Genomic DNA, 7,496 nt, shown 5'->3' on the forward strand with positions numbered 1-7,496 from the left:
CACCTTAATACTAAGTTATTTCAGTCGAGACCATGAAACGGGAATCCGAGCCTTATTAAACATATTTTTAAGATTTCCCTTGCTTCTCTTTCTTTTGACAATTTTCTTGTAACAAGTGAGTGAATGATGACAAGGGAACAAATTTCCTTTCTAAGGCTCTATTCATTCCATATTGTCTTCTATTTCCCTGCCAGGGTATTTGTTACAGGGAATCCTAGCACTAGGTGATTGTTCCTGAATTATCACCTCTCCTTCCTGGACATTTCTTTTATAGTCACTCAAGGAGTGGACCCTATTGGCTGTCAGTCTGCCATGAGGCATGATTTGGCAAGAAATTAATGATCTTGTTTGGGAGCTTTTTGTAGTAGACTGGCACAAGTTTTGTAATGGCTTTTGTGTTGGCGATTACCTCACCCACAGACTAGATCATTATGATATTAAACATGTAGATAAATTTAATTGAAAACCATGTTGCAACGTTTTGTTTATTATAGAGTTTTCTGATGCTTGGTTGAGAATGATGAAGCAGAAGTGAGGCACAGGATGAAAGAAAGAACAAATGTTTTATGAGTGATGAGGCTCCTGTAAGGAGTGTGGCAAGCAACACAGTGATTGATTGATATTGTTTGTGGCCTGACCGGGAAAAGGTATCTTAGTCTCTCTCTCTCTCTCTCTCTCTCTCTCTCTCTCTCTCTCTCTCTCTCTCTCTCTCTCTCTCTCTCTCTCTCTCTCTCTCTCTCTCTCTCTCTCTCTCTCTCTCTCTCCTGTGGGAATGGAAATTACAAAATGCAGTAAGGAGTATGGTAACAAAGGGACAGGATGTGTTTGCATTTTTTTTTTTTTTTTATATATCTTGACAAGGGAAGAGTGGTTGCGTGTGACATAATTGAAAGCAGTTTTAAATACATGATTGAAAACTTGACCTTAACACCCCTGACAGGAAGCTGCTTTGTTTTGGTTCCTATCTACAGGTTAGGTCAGGTGTAGGAAAGGAAATATTTTGTTATGGTGCAGCAGGTGTTGTCAGATATAATGTACAACTGACACTCATTTACTGTGATTCATTGATGATCAGTCCTCTTTTCTCTAAAGACAATGCTTGTGGATGTAGGTACCCAGGTGTGTCACTTGTACCTCACAGTAGGATTGCCAGCTTGCTCTGTAGATTGATATATTAATGTATTTTGTGCTATTTTGATTGGCTTTCACAAAGATTTTTGGATTCAAATCCTTGGCCATTGGGAACAGTTTTGGTTTAACTTAACTTTTTCAATTTTGAATTTTGTAATTTGTGTTCATTTGTAAAGGAGTAGAAGTGGAACATAAAACGAGGAATTTTACTTGACTTTTTGATGCATCAGTAACAGAAGTTCAGCAATCTTACCTGCTTAGAGGTGTTTGGTTGTGTAGGAACATAAGGTCAACAATCCAACTTATGCATGTGTGTGTGTTTGTGTGAGTGAGTGAAAAGACACAGACAAAGTTGCTTCAGCAGTGCATTCTGATTTTCTTGAGTACAACATGTTCACTGCTTAATTTCTCTGTAACATTTTATAGAAATCATGGTTATAATTGCTACAAATCAGTATTAATGCCTTAAAGGTTTTATTAGATGATATAAATTTTAATTGTTAATCTACTTTACTTCAGTCCAGTACCAGTTAATAATGGCTAATTCTGAAACAAGGAGAAAACTTGAATCTTCAGATTTTCTCCTAGCCAGTGTCCAAGGATGGCTTTCTGCATATCCAATAGGGTCTGTTGAGAACAAAGTACTACAGGAGAGAAGCCTAAAACTCACTTAAGGTCCTTAAACATTCAGTGTTATTATACCCTGCAATACTGCACTTCTGCTAACTTCTGTCACAGACAACTATTTATATACTAGTATTTTCCACCTCAAAAAACTTGATTGGAAATTTATTCACCAACATGATTATGTCATATCAAAGACAACATAACCTCATAATTTATGAATATCCTCATTTTCCCCATTACCCCTCATTAGTTGCTCATCCTACCTCAAACATACATCACTGACGTGCTGTGTGAACCACTTCAGTAAGACCTCTGGCTTTGGTAGTATAAATGCACTCCCACTTCCAGTCCTTACTGATGCATTGCACAGTGACTAAATATGCTGCCCACATTACAAATCCTTACTGTAAATTAACATGGCTGCAAATATTTTCTTCAAAAAGTTGTATTTTGGTGCTGTCTACCCTAGGTTCTAGGACCCCAAGCAACTGAGATGATAATTATGTATAATAGAAAGATAAATGTAGAAAAGCCGCTTAGAAAAACTAGGCTTTACTGACAGTCACAATAACTGAGTAAGTATAAGCCTTGTAAAGATGTGAAGCATGCATAACCTTTAATTAGGTGGGCCTGAAGTAGTGTTAAAATGCACCTTATTCTTCTCTCTTCTGTTTTCTGTAATGTTAATGATAATTCAGTTGCTTCCAAAGCTGCCATTTCTATTTTGATAGCATGAGAAACTGCTCAATAATTATTGATCATGAAAACACAAAATGCTCCAGGTATAATGTGACCTAGGATTAGGTGTGTTCGATTACAATACGTGTTAATACAATGCCCAAGAGAAACCATTATAGTCCTAGGAAGTTAATGAGTCAAGTTTATACCAGCAAAGTCAAATGGCCCATCATGGGGTTGTTGATCCCAGTGTTGGTGGCTGTCAATATTATAGTTCCAGGGTTTTTAAATCTAGTTTAATTTAAAACATCTTAGTTGCAAAATCTGTCCCTATCTAAGGAAGAAAGTAAACATTATGTTGGATAAATGATGGTAAACTTTTTTTTTTTTTTTTTTTTTTTTTTTTACTTATTCAAATATATATATATATATATATATATATATATATATATATATATATATATATATATATATATATATATGTGTGTGTGTATATATATATATATATATATATATATATATATATATATATATATATATATATATATATATATATATATATGATGGTTGTATGCCATCATTGGAAGCAGCTGAAGATTATCACCCAATCCTGAGGCTTTTAGGACTGGGTGGGAATGATGGAAGAGTGCATTCCTGTAGAAAGACCAACCCTGCATTAGAAAAGTTACCTAGCCTTCCTTTTAGTTGGGATAATGCAACATTCCAGGAACTGTGGTGTAATATATATATAACTTAGTGGTATACAATTTATCTTTATTCAACAGACTGGTCAATTATCTTGTGCATAACTTTAATTTTATTAAGTTCACTAAAATATTAGTAATGCATCAGCATAGGTTGCCCACCAGCATAGGAGTCACCTCTCACTTATCCGTCCTAGTGCAAGCTGTACCCAAGGTCATGAAGAAGGAATTGAGACCTTACTCTCACAGATGTTATTTTTTATATGAGCTTTGAAGTCACTGAGTAAAAAGCCATATGAAGGAATGTTAATGACACGACATGCAAACTCATGATTACACTTAGATAAGTAATCATAATGGAACAGGTCTCTGGTGGTGATATCTAATCAATATGGCATTGGGATGATGCTTGAGGGAAACTAGGAAAGGGTCATTCTTTTGTCTCTGTGTAGATAAAAAGTGTGGAATAATAGCATCTCAAGGCGACTAATATGTTGCTGAAGTGCAGTGGTTGAGGGTAATGTGGGACAGTTTTTAGGACCAGCTTTATCATCACTGAAAAAAAAAAAACTTATATGTTTGAAGTCCCTGTTCAGAGTGGTTGTTGAGAATGAAGTTTGTGATGCTTCAAGTCCCAAAGTTAAAGCCTTTGTTATGGTGCTGATTATGACACATTTTCCATCAAATCTTATATTTTCCTTTTGTCTTTTGATTTTATGCAAGTTTACAATCTGCTGTGGTTAAATTACTGGAACTGCGAAGACTGTTCACATTCCGTTATTTTCTTTATTGTATTATGGAGGGGCGTGTAGTGTTTTTCCGATGGTGTATGGAAGATTCAACCAAAAAGCTGATTGTATTACATTGTCAGTATTTTGTGATATGGTTATAGGAAAAGTGAATGATATGTGATGTGACAGAGTCTTTATTTTTTCAGGGAAAATTTTTAAGTATCCAAGCAACGGTGCCAAGGTTAGATTGTGAATGAGGAGCCGTGCTAAGCTGTTCACACCTCAGATGGCAACACAGCATACGCATAAAAGCTTGATAACACCAGTTCAGTGCCACTCCACTCTTGTCAGCTACTAGTATGGCTTTTCACACTCACACATACACATACGCTCACACTAACAACAACTACCCGACACTGTATGGGTTAGAAAACCACCACTGGTCTCAAAGACTGAATTTTTAGATGCCGTTTGTTACTCACAGGACGTATACTAGACTCAATGCTAAGTAAATTATCCCTATTCCTATACACATGACAAAGCCTTACCCTGTTATCCTAATGAAAAGTGTATGAAGTAATTTTCATATCCTCACATCTGAAGTTACCATAGGGATGTTATTTCCCTCCTGCAGGGATTTAATTCTCCCCATCATGGCTTTCCTCCCATCAGGGATTTCCTTTCATCAGGGTCTAAGGTAGGGAAGTGTGGTGATTGTGTGTGACCTGCAGGATAGGATGCTACCTCCATCTACATCTTAACCTCAACCTCCAGCCACTGTGCATATTGTTAGTGTAATGTAATGGCTTGAGGTAGGAGTTACGACCACCTTGTTTTTATGTGAGCTTAGACGACACTGGAGCTGAAATTAATACACACCATTCATTGCACCAGAGAAAGATACCTTTACAACTTGTTTACTGAGGAGTATACATTTGGATGCCTATAGAGGACATACATACACAGACAAACTCATATATATATATATATATATATATATATATATATATATATATATATATATATATATATATATATATATATATATATATATATTCCCTATCCGATTAACTGCCCGTTTCCCCATACTCTGATTTTTTTAAATTCATAACATAATTGCATACATACATTACTTTTGTGAGTATTGTACAGAAACTATTGTACCTACTTTACTAGTTTGATTTCTTCCTTTTTTCTATGATATTACTATGTTCTTTATTATTTTGACATATAGTCCCAAGCATTTTAAGTACAAAGACCATTGAGATATCAGTATCAGTCCTGTGACCATTTAAAATTTTAAGTCAGATAAGGAGAGGTGGCTTTTAAAAAATGTTTAAGTATTTCTGGCATACTTTTGTCAGTATGTTTACTCAATCTTTTGTTATAGGATGTCACTCTGGTTACTTCAAAGACCATTTCAGTGTTTATTTTCTTCCCAGAGAAGCTACCTGGAACGTATACATACATATTGGTATTGATAAAAAACAAAGTTGTAGCTCATTTTGTTTGTAGAAATACATTGCATATGCATTCCCCCTGAGTGCCTCTTTCTTGGTTTCAATGAGAAAACTGCTATTAGACATACTGAAAACTTATTTTGTATTGCTTGTGAAAGTGGTAAGAGAATTGCTAACAAAACTTAACCTAAAACTATGAAAATTACTAGCTGCTTATTGACAGTTGAGGATTGGTTAAGTGTGTTGGCAGAGGAGGCTGCCAGCTGACTGCAAGAGTGTGTGAAAACAGCTTCTCAAGAAATTTGTGCAAGCTGAATTTTATACATTTATTAAGATCCTGTATCATGTATGCCAAAATGTGGTCCAGGCAGAGTGTGTGAGAGGCCGCCAGTGACCCACCACCACCATCACCACCTCCAAGTCACTCCTCGTGGCACACAGGTCATGGTGGTGCCAAACTTGACCTCTGACCTGCCACACTCCTATTTGGTGTTCCCTGTGTTCTGTATATCATCATGCCATACCAACCTGTCATCATTTTTTTTTTTCTTTCATTCTTACTCCTTGTTATATATATATACATATATTTTCTTTTTGTTTATAGAGTTGTCTTATCTTTTAAGTGTAAATGTGGAAATAGAATATTAATATTAACAATAAATGATCTGCTATGGAGGTGTATCGTTTTCTTGGGTGATTTTTATAGTGATTCCAAAATTGTGTCATCGATGGAAAACTCACATCTTCCGCATCTTCACATTGCGCAAGGGTTCCATTTTATACATTATAAATATCAATGGTAATGACACTGGAAGAAACAATATGTATGTTTATTTATGTTTATGAACACCCTTTAATATCGATGTGCAAGTGGGAACTACCCTTTTTGTAGAGTCAGGCAGTCAGCTCTTTCAATGATATGATACCATCGATGGATGTTGTGGCGAAAAATGTCATAGTACGGCCTACCTCCCCAGGATGCAGAACGTTTCTGACGTATACTGCCGGCAGTAATGTGGTTACACTATATGCTCGTCGGACAGTGCTCAATAATGTGGACACGGCTTAATATACAATACCCAAGGATCGAAAAGTAATATGAATAAGGATATAGCAAGACTGCTTATCTGCGGGTAGGTAATGGAGATAACTGCTGTAGTGTTCATTTTCCAACAACGGTTTATTGTGTTTACAATGTATACATAGATACACACAGGTTGGTAATGTAATATTCTATACACTGTTACAGCTCGTTCTTTTTATCACATTACTTTTTCCCTCGTAACAACCAGGTGGCGAAATCATTAACAACCTGCATAGCTGGTGGCGCTACCTGGCCCTTGTTAATCCAGGACTTCATTGGCTCAATTTCAATTTTCCAAGTGTGAGTCAGTCTGACCTGCATACTCGTAGGTATGTACGGTACGTGCGTACCACCACCGTGACCTCTCCCCCCTTGCTGCCTCGCTGAAACTTCCCAACTCTAAGACATGCATGGATGTACGTGCGCACACGCACATTCTCTCTCTCTCTCTCTCTCTCTCTCTCTCTCTCTCTCTCTCTCTCTCTCTCTCTCTCTCTCTCATAATACCTTGTGGAGGTAAGCTGGGTTGAGTGAGTATTCCGTGTTTGTCTTCAGATGTCTTCTTTTTCTCTCATTGTGATTATGTGGGACAGACAATACATATAGAATCTGAAGTTTGAAATACGGTGTTCAGTTGTATTTTTGTACAATCAGTGATAAAAAAGAATTATTAATTAGTATCTACTTGTTCAGCTTAGATGTTCAGTCCCTTACGAGCAATTTCCAGTGTCGTTTCGGTGCTTCGATCCTGAGAAATACAGTAATACCAAGTTCTCTCTCTCTCTCTCTCTCTCTCTCTGGACACGGTGCTGAGTGGACGCTTCCTCCTACCTGCCCTCTCACTTCCCCTCTCAGATATGTACAGTACGTGTTTTACCTGGATTAAGAGCGTTTCCTGCTACTATTTCTGGTGCAGCTGACGGGGATATAGCATCCAGTCTTCTTCATATGACCTTAATCCCACTGTATTGCAGGGTCAGCCGCTCGAGTTACCCTTCTCCATCTGTTTCCATCCAATTCCCCCTTCGGTTTTGGAGGACCTGGCGTTGAGTATAGATGACGACGATCACCAGCCCAGCTT

The 7,496-nt window shown here is 37.1% G+C and overlaps 1 long non-coding RNA gene across 1 annotated transcript; it reads left to right on the forward strand.

The window, feature by feature from the left end:
- Positions 1–6,848: 6,848 nt before the first annotated feature.
- On the forward strand, positions 6,849–7,496 carry LOC123514079. Its single transcript, XR_006677511.1, has 2 exons — positions 6,849–7,279; positions 7,390–7,496. It is a non-coding gene; the product is annotated as an uncharacterized LOC123514079 (long non-coding RNA).

Source organism: Portunus trituberculatus, chromosome 37, assembly GCF_017591435.1.
Source record: "Portunus trituberculatus isolate SZX2019 chromosome 37, ASM1759143v1, whole genome shotgun sequence".
NCBI classification, from domain to species: Eukaryota; Metazoa; Arthropoda; class Malacostraca; order Decapoda; family Portunidae; genus Portunus; species Portunus trituberculatus.